Below are 19,501 nucleotides of genomic sequence, written 5' to 3' on the forward strand. Positions count from 1 at the left end.
ACTTAATCTCCCAACTTAAAACGGCCACAGGGTGTGCTTACACAGTGGGGAAGGGAGGGGACAGGGCCTGAGGTGACGTGTGCAAACATGCCCTGTGGTGCGTTTTAGGTTGGGTAAATAATTCCCCTTCAATCCTGAGGGACCCGGGGGCCAACTAGCCCACCAGGTAGTTCCAGTAAGCACCACTGCGCTGCGTTGCAGAGAGGTGGTCTAGGCCGTGCCCCTTTTTACATCTCTCTGCAACGCAGCTCTGTGGCGCTTACTGGAGGTACCTAGTGGTCTAGTTGGACCCTAGGGACAGTCAGGATTCAAGGGGACTTAATCTCCCAACTTAAAACGGCCACAGGGCGTGTTTACACAGTAGGGAAGGGAGGGGATGGGGCCTGCGGTGACGTGTGCAAACATGCCCTGTGGTGCGTTTTAAGTTGGGGAATTAATTCCCCTTCAATCCTGAGGGCCCCGGGGGGCCAACTAGCCCACCAGGTAGTTCCAGTAAGCACCACTGCGCTGCGTTGCAGAGAGGTGGTCTAGGCCGTGCCCCTTTTTACATCTCTCTGCAACGCAGCTCTGTGGCGCTTACTGGAGGTACCTAGTGGTCTACTTGGACCCTAGGGACAGTCAGGATTCAAGGGGACTTAATCTCCCAACTTAAAACGGCCACAGGGCGTGTTTACACAGTAGGGAAGGGAGGGGATGGGGCCTGCGGTGACGTGTGCAAACACGCCCTGTGGCGCGTTTTAAGAGGTAGTTTTAATCCCCTGCCCTATTATATACTAGGGGCTTACAGAGGAGGTCATGCTAATCACAGGGGGACCCCGACACATAGTGTGCCCTAGTGTATGTAGGTGTGTTCACTGTATTCTGAGTGTCTTTTAACATAGCACTGGCTCTAGGACTGGTTAGTCAGACTCAGTTACCACCAGTATCCATCTGAAAAAGTTGAGGGTACAGGATGATTTTGCAACAAGGCTTCTTTCTGCTCTTCTGTTTCTTCTTTCTGCACGTTATCCTTCTTCATGTACTTTTCTTTGAGGATTTCTGTTGCTTCTTTCTGCATTTCTTTTTTTTCTTTCTGTGCGTTTTTTCTTCTTTCTTCACATGTTCTATCTCTGTAGGCATAGTTAGAAATTAGCATTTAAAAAACCTTTGAAATTCACTGAAAAAACCATAGGTTTCAGGCACGTTATAGTTAGGAATTAGCATTTAAAAAACCTTAGAAATTCACTGAAAAAACCATAGGTTTCAGGGACGTTATCGTTAGCTGGACTTTTCACTCGTACAAAACCATTGCAATTACCCCATTATAGTAAGTTCAGCTAACTATAACTCGCGCGCCCGCAATGCACTGCTGATGACGTCACATATTACATCACTCATTACATGGTCAGTGACATCACTCATGACATCACTGATGACATCTCAAATGACATCACTGGTGACATCATCCTTGTGATAGAGTGGCAGACCTCCTCTCCCACTAATATAACCTTTGATACACACATTCAAAAATAGAAACTAACATTTTCAAAACAATGGACATACCAATACCTATTCAGTAATTCTAAGATCCACATACACATCCACTCATTCAGCATGAGTCCTATACAGTCACTCATACATGTACTCACTCATCATATGTACTCATACACCTATATATCCTGTTACACAACGCCACTCATCCATAGAATTCCTCACACACACACAGTCACTCATGCTAATAAAGAATCAAACATCCATTTACTTGCATATACAGTTATACACACACCACCACACTTACTTCTACAGAAACTTACACATACTTAGGGGCATATCAACAACAACCGGCGATAATTATCTCTAAGCGCACTTAGCGCTAGGATAATTATCGCCGGCTAGCGTTGATTTTTATCACTGAGATAGCGTGCTATTAGCAACGCTTATCTCAATAGCGATAAAAATCTTCACGCTAAGTGGCTAACGTGAGATTATCGCTGGAAACCCAGCGATAATCTCACGTTAGCTTGTTGACAGGGTCAGACAAACTTAGCCATGATATCCTCCTTCATTAGGATATCATGGCTAAGTCAGAAAAATACCAGACATAAAAAAGCAGCGTTAACCGCGGTTAGCGCTGCTTTCTTTTGTCTCTAACAGGGTTAGCGATATTCTTGATAATGGGAGAAATGTCGCTTAACGACATTTCTCCTATTATTTTACTCTGGAACGTCCCCTTTGCATCTCATTAGAGATGCAAGGGGAAGCGTAGAGTAAAAGGGTGCTAACATGCAAATTTGCATGTTAGCACCCTGTTGTTGATAGGGTGCTAGTTTTATCTCTGCTTTTTTGGCTTTTAAAGCGAAAAAAGCAGAGATAAAGCCCTTGTTGATATGCCCCCAAGTCTTTTAAACAATCACTTATAGAAACACATACTTATTCATACAGGAACTCTTCCAATCTCTCACTCTCACATATACTCACTTATATACACCAATAGTCACATATACTAGTTTAAAACATATGTAGTTACTCATAAAGACACTATTGGGACAGTCATTCACTCACTAACACACTCATGCACATACTCATGCACCCATACAGTCCTGCACACATACTGTCTTCAACACATACAAACAGTGAGTCACTCATTCATGCACCTATGCACTACGTAATACCCCCCACTGAATCATACAGACACTCAGACACTCATGCTGATACTCAAAAAACCAACTAATAACCTGTATAGACACTCATGTAGCTACTCACCAACCCATGCAGCCACTTATACACTAAGTGAGAGACTGATACAGATATTTACATATTTAAACATTACTCACTAAGCTGTGTATTCACTAAGATACACTTAATCAGTCAGTTATACAATCAATTTTTCAAAAAACAAATCATCCATTTAGACATTTATATACCCATTTATTCTTCCATCGACCTTTTAGATATACATATATAAAACATGTAATTTTAGGAAAAACACACATTCCCTGGATGATGTCATCAGTGATGTCATTTGAGCTGCCATCAGTGATGTCATGAGTGATGTCACTGACCATGTCATGAGTGATGTAATATGTGATGTCATCAGCAGTGCATTGCGGGCGCGCAAGTTATAGTTAGCTGAACTAACTATAACGGGGGAATTTCAATGGTTTTGTACGAGTGAAAAGTCCAGCTAACTATAACTATAACGTGTGTGAAACCTATGGTTTTTTTGTGAATTTGTAAGGTTTTTTAAATGCTAATTTATGTATGTATTATTATATTTTTTATATATTTATTTTACAATAAACTACCTATGTATATAGTTATATATTGACTGTCTCCTGTAATATGGAATGGCTCAGCTCTTTTTTTTAAATTTGGATAAAGTTGAACAGCATAGCTAATATCTTCTATAAACTTATAAACAGTTTAAAATGGCTTTTTTTTTTTTAAGGGTTTTTCACGGTGCGCGAATTGTGTTTTTTTATTATTTACGAGCTCCTTTAGGGAACCCCTGAGAAGGTCTAGGGGGGTCAGGGACTCTCTACCCTGCCCCCTTTTCACGTTCTCCACTTGTGATTTTAGCTCTCTTCTGCCTCTAAAACTCAAAATGGTGGCTGGGGGGTGCGCACACCGTGCGCGCAGCCCGCGATTTTTTGAAAAAAAATAAAATGTTTTTTTCACCCTTTGGGGTCCTTCAGGGACCCCCTGACAAAGGCTAGGGGGTCAGGAACTCTCTACCCTGCCCCCTTTTCACGTTCTCCACTTGTGTTTTCAGCTCTCTTCTGCCTCTAAAACTCAAAATGGCGGCTGGGGGGTGCGCGCACCGTGCGCGCCCCCCGCGATTTTTTGAAAAAAAAATAAAATGTTTTTTTCACCCTTCGGGGTCCTTCAGGGACCCCCTGACAAAGGCTAGGGGGTCAGGAACACTCTACCCTGCCCCCTTTTCACGTTCTCCACCTTTCTTTTTCACTGTCACACACAAAATGGCGTTCCGACACTTCCTGATTTCGACCGATTGGAATGTTAACTGACATCTAACCACCAATCAGAATTACGCTCGCAGACATTTGGTGCACGCACCGTGCGTGCACGGAGCGCGCACCGTGCGCGCATATAGATATTTATGTACCTTTAACTGTAATTTTCTCAGGAACTACTGAACAGATTGACACCATATATGCAAAAGGCACATGCCTGACCTGAGGACTACCTCTTTGCCAAATTTCAAGTATTTCTGTTCAGCCGTTCGGGCTGTACCTTTGACTAAAGGTCCTATGGGAAAATGCATGGGTAAAACGCGTTTTGGGACCCCCCTTTTTTCTCAGCCCCCGCTTGACGAATCACCCTGAGACTTTCAGGGTTGGAGCTGAGCGTAGCGCCCCATTAGTTTTGAAAATTTCACGAAGATAAGTCAACCGGTGCCAAAGTTATTCAAAATAGAATTTTCTGATTTCCTATGGGAACTCGGTGCTAACTATAACTATCTACTGGCGACTGCCAGTAGATAATATATATATATATATATATATATATATATATATATATATATATATATATATATATATATATATTATATATATATATATTTCCAACGAAGAGGGAGCTCCTTCTGGATTACCGGGACCCTTGAAGGTTGGCATACACTCCGGCGGAGCCAGCCGGCGAAAATATCCAATTTAACACAACGATCCAGTATGCTCTCAGTAAAGCAAAACAAAATCCCCAAAGTAGTGGAAGATCAAGTGGTTTAATTCACACAACGCGTTTCAGCACACAGCTTTGTTCACGTGTGAAAGAAAATGCAAAAAGCAGTCATACATATCATCGCGGTCGTTTACAGTTGAAATCAACATAGGACTGACTCGGCAAAACAAACAGGCAAACCACAATCGGCGGCCATCTTGGACTATGCAAAAACAGTCGAGAGAGAACAAGTCTCTAACATAATGCAAATGCAACAAAATAAATCAATTAGATGCATGAGGCTGATCCAAGTGGAACGTGTACGGCATCATAATAGTCCAAGGTGTGACATACTTGTAAATATAAGTGAAATACTCAAGTATATACATTCTCTGACATAATGGTGTGTGTGTGTAGAAAATAGTGGTGAGGTTTTCTACGTGCACTCTAATCAATATCATCACGTGAGTGTCTTGAATGAGAACTAGAGTGCATGGACAGAGTGGACATGTAAACGCTACAACAGCACATGTAATCAAGATGCTGATAGTATAGTGTATGATCACCATGGAGATGCCCAAGTGGGCATAGAACACGAATAATGTGTTCTACTGAAGTCTCTTTTAACAGCAAATATTTTCACCAAGTGGGAAAATAGATGACTATATACACACATCGCTACCACCAGAGATTGTGGGAGATGTCACATATGAGAGGATAGTAAGGACTGCTGGTAAGATATACAGTTTGAGAGACGTATGGAAAGTGCAGATAAAACCAGAGGGAAAAGGGTAGGATGCCCGTGCAGGTGCTGTCAAGTGATGGGGCCCCTTCCTTCTCTCCTGTAACAAAAAGAAATGATAAAAAACGTGGTTAAAACTGTGAAATACAAAGAAGACAATGCACATTTTGAAGAGAGGAGGTATAACAAGATCACGGAGGTATCTCAAATTGCTAATTCAATCCTGAGATTCGGCACAAAAAAGGGGTAGGGGGTGGGGGGTGGGGAGGTTATGCAAATGCTATCAACACATAAACAGAAGCAAAGTCATAAACAATTTAAGTCATAAATTATGAATCAGTTTTGAGGTGAACAGACATTTCCTCATCAATGTTCAGACCTCCGGGGATCTTGGTTTGGAACTCTATGATGTACCTAGATTCTTTCTGTCTTAGGGCCAGTACCCTGTCACCCCCACGTGGGTTTTTGGGAATATGTTCCAAAATCAAGTAACTAATTTCTGCTGTATTGGAATAGTGTCGATCAAAGAAGTGGCGAGCCACAGGATATTTAGAGTCATTATTAATGATGGCTCTCCGATGTTCCAATATCCTCTTTTTGCCTGCGCATGTGGTGCTACCAATATACCAAAGATTACATGTACAAACAATGGCATAGATCACAAAATTGGTGCTACATGTCAGAAATTGGAAGATCTTTTTGGTTGCCCCTCTGTAATCTAATGATGCTGTGTATTTACTGTGTTTGCAGGCTTTACAGTGGCCACATGGAAAGAATCCTACGAGCCCATGATTAGTGGTGGTAGGATAATTCATGATATCGTTTCTCACAACCCAGTCACATATGTTCTTATCTCTCCTGTACGTGATAGTGGGCCTGTCTGTAATGAGATCCCCTAGTGTGTTGTCTGTCTTGAGAATATTCCAGTGTTTGGAAACTATGTGTTTTATTTTTTGTGAGTCGTTGTTGTAAGTGAGGATGAGGCGGGTCCCCGCCTCTCCTTGTTTTTCACCTTCCTCACTGTTATCCTGGAAAGTTTCCTTACCTTCAACTTTGTCTGCCCGATCTCTGGCTTTATTGAGGACCCAACGTGGGTATCCTCGATTAAGAAACCTGGCGGTGATGTTATCTCTTTCCTCAAAATAAGATTCAGGGCTGTTGCAGTTGCGTTTGGCCCTCAGTAGCTCTCCATAGGGTATACTCCACTTGAGTGCCTCTGGATGGCTGCTGAGGGCATGTAAAACACTGTTACCCGCAGTGGTCTTGCGGAACAGGGTGGTAGCTACTTTGCCATGTTCTATTTTGAGGCTTACGTCAAGGAACTCTGCCTTGTAGGCATCAATGCTTCCAGACAGGACAATGTTGTATTCATTGTCATTAAGTTTGTCAATAAAGGTGTCAGCTTCTTCTTTTTTGCCATTCCAGACAATGAACAGGTCATCTATGTAGCGCCGCCACATGATGACTTGGGAGAGGTGTTCCTGCAATGAGATCTTGCTCGAGATCATATGCTCCCAGTATCCCATGAAGAGATTGGCAAAACTGGGAGCAAAGCAAGAACCCATTGCAGTACCGTTCACTTGCCTGTAGAGGGCGCCATTGAAAGAGAAAATATTGTTTTGGAGACAATATTTTATCATCTCCAAAATCATGAGACTGTGGTCACGATATTTTAAGGGTCTCTGGTTGAGGAAGAATTCGCAAGCATTCAGACCTTGACCATGGTCAATTATTGTATAGAGTGATTGCACATCTAAAACAATAAAGAGATAGCTGGGTTGCCATATCAGATCCTCAATTTTACCTAGAAAATCTTTAGTGTCTCTTAGGTAACTGAGCAGAGATACCACATACTCCCTAAGAAAGAAATCAACATATTTGGAGATGTTCTCAGTAATGCACCCGATGGAAGATACAATGGGGCGTCCCGAAGGTTTGATGTTGTTTTTGTGCAATTTGGGTACGAGATATAAAATGGGTACCCTGGGGGATCTTTTTTTTTTATATATATATATATGTATTGCCACCAAAGTTCCTTAGTAAGGAATGACGACGCCGTTTCTTGTGCTGCAAAATAGATTTATTCGTCAGCTGCTGGACGCGTTTCGCCTGACCTGCAGGCTTGCTCACCAACAGTTTAAATAAAGTTTACTCGCCATTTTTAAATGTGCCACAACTTAAACAGAGGTCACATGATGAACTACATACACAGTGTGCTGGAAAAAAGACTCGTAGTTTTTGTCTACTATCATTATAAATAAATTCAAACTTCTTTTCTACAATTTGCAATACATCCAAATTTGTCAGTCTCAATTGTGTAGTTACACCTCAAATAAATTTGTTCTCATAATTAGTCATTAAGTAAAAAATGTTAATTACATTATTATATGCTAAACCAAGCGTGTTCGTATCTGCACACTATGCTCTAAAGATTCATGAGTCTTCAGCGAGAATGTTAGCTATTCTCGTAAAATATGCTGAAATAGACAGAGTGAAAATTATTGAAGAGATACAGCACACTGTGTATGAGGTTCATCATGTGACCTCTGTTTAAGTTGTGGCACATTTAAAAATGGCGAGTAAACTTTATTTAAACTGTTGGTGAGCAAGCCTGCAGGTCAGGCGAAATGCGTCCAGCAGCTGACGAATAAATCTATTTTGCAGCACAAGACACGGCGTCGTCATTCCTTACTAAAGGAACTTTGGTGGCAATTCATTACGGACCTTGCTGGGTTGGTCCGATAAGACGACGCGCCCTTTGTTCGTAACATTCTTTTCCCAATAACTTTGGTGTCAGTTGACTAATCTTCGCAAAATTTTCAAATGTCTTGGGGCTCTCCGGTCAGCTCCTATCTTAAAAGTTTCGGGGGGATTTGGCAAGCGGGGGCCTTGAAAAAAGAGAGTCCCAAAACGTGTTTTCTCCATGTTAATTCCCAAAGGAAACTTTAGACACGGCTACAGCCCGAACTGCTGAACGGAACTACACTAAATTTGGCGAAAAGGTATCCCTTGGTTCAGAAAGATCCCTTTTTGTTAAATGGTGTAAATCCATTCAGTAGTTCATGAGAAATTAGAAATAGAAAAAGTTTCAATATCTGGGCGGAGCCTAACGACACATCTCATCGTGAGATCTGATTGGCTGTCAGCAATTCGTTCCTGGAATTGCTGGCAGCCATCTTGGGACCAATTTACATGATAGTACTCCATTGAAATGCATTGTAGTGAATCGAAGATTTTGAGGGTTACCAAAAGGAGAACTATAAAGGGTGATAACAGACTTTAGTTTCATTAGGATTCATTTGTTGATCGCACCATACTAATTTCAGGAATTGGGGTGTGTTCTAAGGTGATTTTACCCTGTGAAAAACCTTCTGCTGGGATATCATGAATCATGTTTGAGAGAAACCTGAAGCTAAAATGAGAGCATATTTTCTGTAAATTCACATTATCTTTCTCAGTCATGTGAGAATGAAGTCTGTTATTCTCAGTAAATCATGTACATCCAACAAGGGCAGAGACTGTCAGTTGTTTCCTTTGTGTTCTACTGCAGATTCCCAGAGTGTTCTAAAGAACAACTAGAGCACTAACAGCCTTACTTATGACAAAAGTATGGCACACCTGAAGCCATCTTGATTGGAATAAACTGGTAACACTTAAAACATTTAACTTAAAAAGGAACAACATGATGGGGTTTATTTTGTCATAGAAATTATGGTTAGTGCTGTAGAAAGAAAAATTAGGACATCTTTCAAGTGTGATCTCAAATATCTTCCTGTTATATTTTAAAGGGAGCAGCCTGTCAGTTGAGGCCTTTGTGTTCTACTGCAGCTTCCCAGAGTGTTCTAAAGAACTACCAGAGCGCTAACAGCCTTACTTATGACAAATGCATGGCACACCTGAAGCCATCTTGATTGGAATAAACTGGTAACACTTAAAACATTTGATTTAAAAAGGAACAAAATGATGGGGTTCTTTTTGTCATAGAAATTATGGTTAGTGCTGTAGAAAGAATAATTAGGACATGTTTCAAGTGTGATCTCAAATAACTTCCTGTTATATTTCAACAGGAGCAGCCTGTAAGTTGATGCCTTTGTGTTCTACTGCAGCTTCCCAGGGTGTTCTAAAGAACAATTAGAGCACTAACAGTCTTACTTATGACAAAATCATGGCACACCTGAAGCCATCTTGATTGGAATAGACTAGTAACTCTTAAAACATTTAATATAAAAAGGAACAAAGTGAGGGGGGTTCATTTTGTCATAGAAATTATGGTTAGTGCCGTAGAAAGAAAAATTAGGACATGTTTTAAGTGAGTTTTCAAATATATTCCTGTTATATTTCAACAGGAGCAGCCTGTCAGTTGATGCCTTTGTGTTCTACTGATGCTTCCCAGAGTGTTCTAAAGAACAACTAGAGCACTAACAGCGTTACTTGCGACAAACTTATTGCACACCTGAAGCCATCTTGATTGGAATAAACTGGTAAAACTTAAAACATTTAATCTAAAAAGGAACAAAATGACGGAGTTCATTTTGTCATAGAAGTTATGGTTAGTGCTGTAGAAAGAAAAAATAGGACATGTTTCAAGTCTGATCTCAAATGCTTCCTGTTATATTTCAACAGGAGCAGCCTGTCAGTTAATGCCATTGTGTTCTACTGCAGCTTCCCAGAGGGGTTCTAAAGAACAACTAGAGCACTAACAGCCTTACTTGCGACAAACGTATGGCACACCTGAAGCCATCTTGATTGGAATAAACTGGTAACACTTAAAACATTTAATTTAAAAAGGAACAAAATGAGGGGGTTCATTTTGCCATAGAAATTATGGTTAGTGCTGCAGAAAGAAAATTTAGGGCATGTTTTAAGTGAGATCTCAAATCCTCTTCTATTTCATTAGAAAATTCTGACATGCAGACTGAAACAATCACTTTCAATAGCAGCAGTAGACTTCCAGTTAACTTCCTGGTGAGCAGTAGCTTTACTACACTGATCTAATGAATACTAGAGTGCTAACATTCTGAATTTATGGCAAATGTGTGACACATCTGAATGGAATCAAAGTAAAAATCTGAAAGCATTTCCTACTGAGGAGACTGCAGTAAATGAGGAAATTAGGAAACTTCATAACAAATAAGTCTCCCAAGATGGCCACCAGAGAAAAAAGAGCCCAAATATAGCACAAGTATCAGTCAGATGTAGCCCACATATAGCCCAATGACAGAAGTGTGCAAAACACTTTTTGTTTTTAGTTTTTCTGCAGTTTCATATATAGTGCAGACTGGTCAGGTATTGGAGCGTTACATCTTACTTGGACCCCTTATTGCGTATTTTGCATGAAGTACATGAGATTGATCTTGTGAAACATTGAACTTTACGATTCTGTTAACCTGAAGTTACTCTGAACCGGGCTTTGTAACACCCGTTTTTACCTACTGGTTTTAATTAATTCTCACTGTATTGTATTAGGAAAGAGGATTTACTGTTTTTATGTGCACTTTTATGATCTATGTTTCTAAATCAGATCGAATAAAGTTTAATGAATTCTGTGGCAGGACGGAGGCGAGGATTATGCTTATCTTTCCTCACTTTATTTGCATAGCAGTTCAAAGAAAATGTAACACAACAATCATTAAACAAAAGACTACACAACCCATGAACCATTAGGGGCTAGTCTCCAAGGCAACTATAGTCCAATCATATCACAGTTCATCGTATATAATATCGTGACGTCCCTTCCGCTTCCTCTTTCTTCACTGCACGTCAGTTAAGTGCATTCCTTACATTCTTGGCTTAATCTGACGTTGTTGCTGTTTGTGTAGCGGTTTCTTGTGCATGTTATTAGCATTATTGCCTTGGTATTGTTTCATATTCCCTGCGCAGCAGGCTCTTGCCCGAGAGCGTTCTCCCCCTCGCTGTTCTCCAGCTGTGCGCTCTGCGAACTGTGAGATCCTGTCAGGCACGTCTTGTACGAGCGAGGCAGCTCCGTCGAGTGCTCCCGCTGGTCTTTACGCGCATTTGGGAATCCGGTCACTCCTTTAGTATCCGCTTGATTCCCGACCAACCATTGCCTAATTTTGACACCGCTATGCAGTGATTTCCCCACACGGCCTCATTAGTGACTAGCGCCACCTGGTGTTGGTAATTGGTATTGTGCCTCATGAAAAAATGAGAAATGGGGGTGCACAAATGAAATAGTCCAAAAAGCCTCAATGTTGTATCTTAATATCCTCTTTATTTAAAAATAGATTAAGGTTGATAAAAGGATGGTCAGCCAATGCGTTTCTTTCCCTCAAGGGGAACTTCATCAGGGCTGTAACATGATAAAACAACATATATATTACATATAAATCAAAAAGCACAGGACTAAAAACATAAAATGACCACATAATGTGAAAATCTAGAAAGACATTTTATAGACAACATAGAGAAACAACCATTAAAATAACATAAAATGGACGAACAAAAGATATAATTTCATGATGTACATATTTACAGATAGATGTATGACGGGTGGGAGCTTAATTAGGGAAGGCCGTCCACCTCATAGACATTTATAAGCAGAAATTAAGCTGACCTATGACCAACTCATTTTTGGTATACTTCTAGTAATTTGATCTGCTATCATCCCATATGTGAAGAGAAACTTTTTTTAAAAAGCCATGAACAGCGTATAAAGAACGTGAATGGAGATAGTATATTTCAAAGAATAAGTGGCGATAGAAAGAAAAAAGGGGGGATATATAGTGGAGAATAAGTGTTTAAGAGAAAATCTAAGTTTTCAAAAAAAGAGAAAACACATTGCATACCTTGAGTCAAATTTATTTGTTCTTAAAGATAGAACAAGTCTCGAGAGCTTGACGTAGTATAGTGTGTATCACATGCGTTACAGTAGTCTGAAAAGAGGAAGAGAGAAATAGTGTCCAGAATTGTATTTAAAAGGTATTGCGCCTCAGTCTATTCTTATAACAGCTTCGGGGAAAGCCCAGCTGTTGGAGCACCGGCGAGGGAGCTGCCTTAAGGACTTTAAGGGTATTTGTTCTGTGCTCACACCCTCTGCTATCATGTTTTCTCCAGAAGACCATTTTTACTCCTCCTACCAGGAAGTGGAGGAGGAATGGCCCCCCAACTTCTCCCTCCAGCAGTCGACCAAGCCCTCTCTACTTCTCCCTCTAGCAGTGGACCAAGCCCTCTCTCTGGCTATTTCTAAGGCGCTGGCTCCTTTTAGGAATCGGGTTGATAAGCTGGCGAAAAGTATCCCTGGGGTGTTCAGTGACCCAGATCTGGTGGTGGCGGGTCCCAGTAGCTTCCAGATGGGGAATAAAAGGGCTGTTAAACATAACACGGGGCACTTGGAAGGATTTGATAAACTTACGGAGACCTTCCTCAAGAGTGCACGAACGCTAAAACATACACCCTTCCGGGAGGAGGTGGAGTCCGGAGAAAATTGCGACGCTGTCACCACTATTGTAGAACCCAATGGTGGGTTTCCCTTAGAGGGAGAGGGTGTATCGGAAGACAATTTCTCCTCCGATGAGGATAAGGACTCAGGGCATCCCTAGCATCCAGAGTCCCACTCCTCTCAGTCCCAGGTTGGGGACGGGGTCCACTCGGACATGTTCGAGCCTATCCAAATTTACCATCCTAGGTCGGTGGAGTGGACCCCTGGCACCAAAGTGGCAGAGTATGTGGTGGGGAAAATCCATCAACCCCTTGAAAGGGAGGTCAGGAATAGGATGAGGGGAGAATGCCCCAGGCCCTCACTGAAGGGGAAGGTGGCACACACGCCTGAAATTGATGAGAAACTATGTACCTTTTCTCAAAGTATATGAGAGATCCCAAGAAAGGAATTGATAGGTCTAGGACGTGGTAGGGCCCTTGACCCAAATTATTCAATTGGCGGAGCATTCAAAAGAGTCAGGATCCCCTTTGTCCACGGATATTGTGGCTGGTTGGGCGCACTACCCTAAACCCTAAAACACTGCCCCCTACACTACACAAACACCTCTGTACTACCCTAAACCCTAAAACACTACCCCAGCATGACACCCTACACTACCCAAACATAACTGCACTACCCTAAACCCTAAAACACTACCACCAGCATGACTCCCTACACTACCCAAACACCACTGCACTACCCTAAACCCTAAATCTACCCTCAGCTCAACCCCCTACACTACACAAACACCACTGCACTACCCTAAACCCTAAAACATTACCCCCAGCACAACTCCCTTCACTACACAAACACCACTGCACTGCCTTAAACCCTAAAACACTACCCCTGCACGACCCCCTGCACTGCACAAACATCACTGCACTACCCTAAACACTAAATCTACCCCCAGCATGACCCCTACACTACACAAACACCACTGCACTACCCTAAACCCTAAGACACGACCCTCAGCATGACCCCCTTCACTACCTAAACACAACTGCACTACCCTAAACCATAAAACACTACCCCCAGCATGACCCCTTCACTGCCCAATCACCACTACATGACCATAAACCCTAAAACATGACCCCCTACACTGCACAAACACCACTGCACTACCCTAAACCCTAAAACACTAGAAACCAGCACGACCCCCTAGAGTACACAAACACCACTGCACTACCCTAAACCCTAAAACACTATCCCCTACACTACACAAACACCTCTGTACTACCCTAAACCCTAAAACACTACCCCCAGCACTACCCACTACACTACTTAAACACCACTGCACTACCCTAAACCCTAACACTACCCCAGCACTACCCGCTACACTACCCAAACACCACTGCACTATCATAAACCCTAAAACACTACCCCCAGCACAACCCCCTACACTACAGAAACACCACTGCACTACCCTAAACCCTAAAACACTACCCCCAGTATGACTCCCTACACTACCCAAACACCACTGCACTACCCTAAATCCTAAATCTACCCCCAGCACGACCCCCTACACTACCCAAACAGCACTGCACTACACTAAACCATAAAACACTACCCCCAGCACGACCCCCTACACTACACAAACACCACTGCACTACACTAAACACTTAAACACCACCACCAGCATGACCCCCCACACTACTCAAACACTACTGCACTACCCTAAACCCTAAAACACTACCCCAGCATGACCCCCTACACTACCCATACACCACTGCAATACCCTAAACCCTAAAATACTACCCCCAGCATGACCCCTACACTACTGCACTACCCTAAACCATAAAAACACTACCCCAGCACGACCCCTACACCACCCGAACACCATTGCACTACCCTAAACCCTAAAACACTACCCCCAGCACAACCCCCTACATTACCCAAACACCACTGCACTGCCCTAAACCCTAGAAAAAAACCACCCCATGCCCAATCCCTCTTACCTCTCACTCCTCGTGGTTCCTCTCTCCTCGTGGTTCCTGCTTCATGTCGTCTCTGAGGGGCGGTGCACGCTGTTGTGAGGAAACGGAAGGCTGGGGACGGGGTCCACTCGGACATGTTCAAGCCTATCCATATTTACCATCCTAGGTCGGCGGAGTGGACCCCTGGCACCAAAGTGGCAGAGTATGTGGTGGGGAAAATTCATCAACACCTTGAAAGGGAGGTCAGGAATAGGATGAGGGGAGAATGCCCCAGGCCCTCACTGAAGGGAAAGGTGGCACACACGTCTGAAATTGATGAGAAACTATGTACCCTTTTCTCCAAGTATTTGAGAGATCCCAAGAAAGGAATTGATAGGTCTTGGACGTGGTAGGGCCCTTGACCCAAATTATTCAATTGGTGTCTAAATGGATGAATTTTTTTTGAAAAATTGATTGTATAACTGACTGATTAAGTGTATCTTAGTGAATACATGGGTTAGTGAGCAATGTTTAAATATGTAAATATCTGTATCAGTCTCTCACTTTGTGTATAAGTGGCTCATGGGTTGGTGAGTAGCTACATGAGTGTCTATATGGGTTATGAGTTGGTTTTTTGAGTATCAGTATGAGTGTCTGAATGTCTGTATGGTATGGTGGGGGGTATTACTTAGTGCATAGATGCATGAATGAGTGACTCACTGTTTGTATGTGTTGAAGACAGCATGTGTGCAGGACTGTATAGGTGGATGAGTGTGTGTATGGGTGTGTTAGTGAGTGAATGACTGTCTCAATAGTGTGTTTATGAGTAACTACATATGTTTTAAACTAGTATATGTGAGTATTGGTGTATATAAGTGAGCATATGTGAGAGTGAGAGATTGGAAGAGTTCCTGTACAAATAAGTAGGTGTATCTATAAGTGATTGTTTAAGAGAGTAAGTATGTGTAAGTTTCTGTAGAAGTAAGTGTGGTAGTGTGTGTATAACTGTGTATGCAAGTAAATGGATGTTTGATTCTTTATTAGCATGAGTGACTTTGTGTGTGAGTAACTCTATGGATGAGTGGCGGTGTGTAACAGGATGTATAGGTGTATGAGTACATATGATGAGTGAGTACATGTATGAGTGACTGTATAGGGACTGTTGGCGAATGAGTGGATGTGTGTGTAGATCTTGGAATTACTGAACAGGTGTGTTGTAACTTGTATTGGTATGTTCATTGTTTTGAAAATGTCAGTTTGTATTTTTGAGTGTGTGTATCAAAGGTTATATTAGGGTGAGAGGAGGTCTGCTACTCTATCACAAGGATGATGTATATAAAACATATGTAATTTTAGGAAAAACACACATTCACTGGATGACGTCATCAGTGATGTCATTTGAGATGTCATCAGTGATGTCATGAGTGATGTCACTGACCATGTCATGAGTGATGTAATATGTGACATCATCAGCAGTGCATTGTGGGCGCACGAGTTATAGTTAGCTGAACTAACTATAACAGGGGAATTTCTATGGTTTTGTACGAGTGAAATGTCCAACTAACTATAACGCCTCTGAAACCTAGGGTTTTTTCAGTGAATATATATATGTGTCACTGTCGAAACGCGTAATGCTGGGCACAGGCTATCAGAAAATGCTGCTAAATTGGAAGCAATAAATCGCACTTGAAAACTCTACAAACACGCTGTGGTCCGTACCTGTTTCTTGGGGGATCCCGGGCAGAACAGGATAGCGAAAGCTCATATATATATAAATATATATCCAAAACACTTTTCCCAGCTCTTCCCGCTTCCCATCCGGCAAGACAGCGAAGAGAGAGTCACGGACACCCGTTTTCTTTGTGGCAAAATCAGGTCTTTATTCAGTTACAGCTTACGACGCGTTTCGGATAACAGAGTATCCTTGTTCACATGCGGAAGTGCAGTCCGCCAACAGTTTTTATACCCAAATAGCTTTTTTTGTGTGAGTGCATTTTTTTACTATTCTGTCACGTGATAATAGACATAGACAACACCTTCATTTAGCGCTGGTTACTTGCCAACCGATTGGCAAGTTCACAATCATAGACATAAATGCAGTTGGAGTCCCAATCGACAAATTAAGTTGTTCACATGTATACATACATTGCAAATGTTGTCAAAAATGGATGCGTAAATGCCTAAAATTTAAAACAACATACATAAACATGAATTTTGTGTATATGTTGTATATTGATTCTATGCAAGGATCCAGTAGTGTATGGAATGTTTGAGTAAAAGTGGCTGCGTTGGGATAAATCCTCTGCCATATAAAAAATATATATATATATAAAAGCCCAAAATTTCATTTTAAAGTTGACTAAAATGGTTTGACAACATGAATGTTGAATCTCAAAACAGACCATAAAAACAAGTTATGCATACTGGAAAGTTAATGCAATAGACAACCATTTGGCAATCTGCCGAAATTGTGCAAAAATGCATATTTATGTAACCCATTGAGGGCTATCATAACATCTGGATTAGATGTTTTAAAGTGCGAGGCGCTAAAATGGTAAGGTGCTGGAGAATATGTGCAAATAGTGCAAAATACTTTGTGGGTTACACAAAGTTTAAAGTGCAAAAAAAGGGGGAAAAAAGGGGAGGAAAAAACCGGGGAGGGGGGGAGATTACATATATTAGCAGCTAAGGAAATGACATCATGTTAAAATATAAAATGACCTGAGAAGATACAATATAAAAACCCACTGTAAAAACCTTCTATAAAAACTCTCTATACAGACTCCTAAAAAGAAGTAAAGAATTATTATAAAACATTCCCACAATAAGTCTTCATATAAAAACATAATGTTGAACAGTACTATAGAAAGTTGTGGAGATCTTCAGTGTTGTTGAGCCCATTGGGATGTTTGGTATCGAGTTCAACTATCATTCTAGATTCAAGTTGACGGAGTAGTTTTTCTCGATTGCCTCCTCTTGGGAGGTTTGGGACGGCGGCAATCACAAAATATTTCAGACATTTAAGGTCATTGCCGTGGACTATTTTAAAATGTCGGGCAACCGGGTACGCTGGATCATTGTTGACGATAGCTCGTAGGTGTTGTAGGATCCTGACATGCACCTGCAATTTCGTGCTGCCTACATATTTGAGGCCACAGGTGCATGTCAGGACATACACAGCGTACTCGGTTTTGCAGTTGTGATTGCCTTTGATCTTGTACTCAATGGGACTGAAAGGAGTCATGTATTTAGTGGTTGTCTCTCCAAATCTACATGCTCGGCATGAAGAGCATTTGTAAAACCCTTATCTTGGTTGTAGCCAGGTGGATTTTTTGGCTATGAATTCCGGACTTTTTCTGACCAACTGGCATCTCATGGACATCCCTCTCCTATAAGTGATGGTGGGGTTATTGGGGAGGTCAGGGGCTATGACAGCATCAGTTAAAACAATGGGCCAGTTGCGTTTAATAATGGACCTAATTTGTCGTTCCTGCTGGTTATAGGTAAGGATCAATCTAGGGGTGTTGGTTTCTAATGCTTGCTCAGCTTCAAGATTGTTATTTTCCAACAATGATTCCCTAGATCTCTGGGCGACCTTACTGACTGCTTGTTTAAGAGTGTGAGTGTCATACCTTCTTTGTTTGAATCTTATGAGTGCCTCATTGGTGCATTTCTCTTGTTGTTCCTTGGTGCTGCAAATTCTTTTTAACCTAAGGAGTTCCCCATATGGGATACTTTGTATAAGGTGTTGTGGGTGGGCGCTTGACGCATGTAGCGTCGAGTTCCCTGCCGTCTCCTTTCTGTGTAGGGTAGTGTGAATTGTGCCCTCATGAATAAACAATTTGACATCAAGGAAATCAATTTCTCTTTCATTTACATGAGAAGTAAATTTAAGGTTTACTTCATTATTGTTGATATTTTCAATAAAAGAAGTGGCCTCCTCCTCATTGCCTTGCCACACGACAAAAACATCGTCAATGTATCTCAGCCAATATCTGACATGACCTGTATATTGTTGAGCCCAAATTTTCTTGAGGATCTGCTCCTCCCACCAACCAACCATTAAACAGGCATAGCTGGGGGAGAAGCAAGATCCCATAGCTACGCCTCTTGTTTGTTTGTACATTTGAGAACCAAACATGAAGTAATTGTTGTTGAGACACCACAAGATACATTTGATTATGATTTTGTTATGTTCATAATATTCTGCTTCCCTTGTGTCCAAAAAATGTTTGGTTGCCGCTAGCCCTATGTCATGTTGGATGCAAGTATAAAGGGACTCAATGTCCAGGGTGATAAATCGCATATTGGTTTCCCATTGTATGTCTTTGATTTTGTTGAGGAAATCACCAGTGTCTTTCACATATGTTGGTAAAGTTTTGACTAAATCCTTCAGAAAGTAATCCACATACTGTGAAATGTGTTCGCTCATGCTATTGATGGCGGAGATAATCGGTCGTCCTGGAATTGGGCTCGTGTTTTTATGCGTTTTCGGTATGAAATAAATCGATGGAGTAACTGGATGTTCAATCCATAGAAATTTAAATTCATCAGCCGAAATCATGCCGTCGCGTTTAAGTTGATGAAGCAATTTGGTCAGTGACTCTTTAGCTTTGTTGTAGTCATTGATACTGGTTTGTTGATAGCATGATGAATCGGATAGTTGACGTTGCGCCTCCTTAATATACTCATTCTGAGGCCAGAGTCCGATGTTGCCACCCTTGTCAGATTGTTTAATTATAACTTCGT

The sequence above is a fragment of the Triturus cristatus genome, chromosome 11, assembly GCF_964204655.1.
Source record: "Triturus cristatus chromosome 11, aTriCri1.1, whole genome shotgun sequence".
Taxonomy (NCBI): Eukaryota; Metazoa; Chordata; class Amphibia; order Caudata; family Salamandridae; genus Triturus; species Triturus cristatus.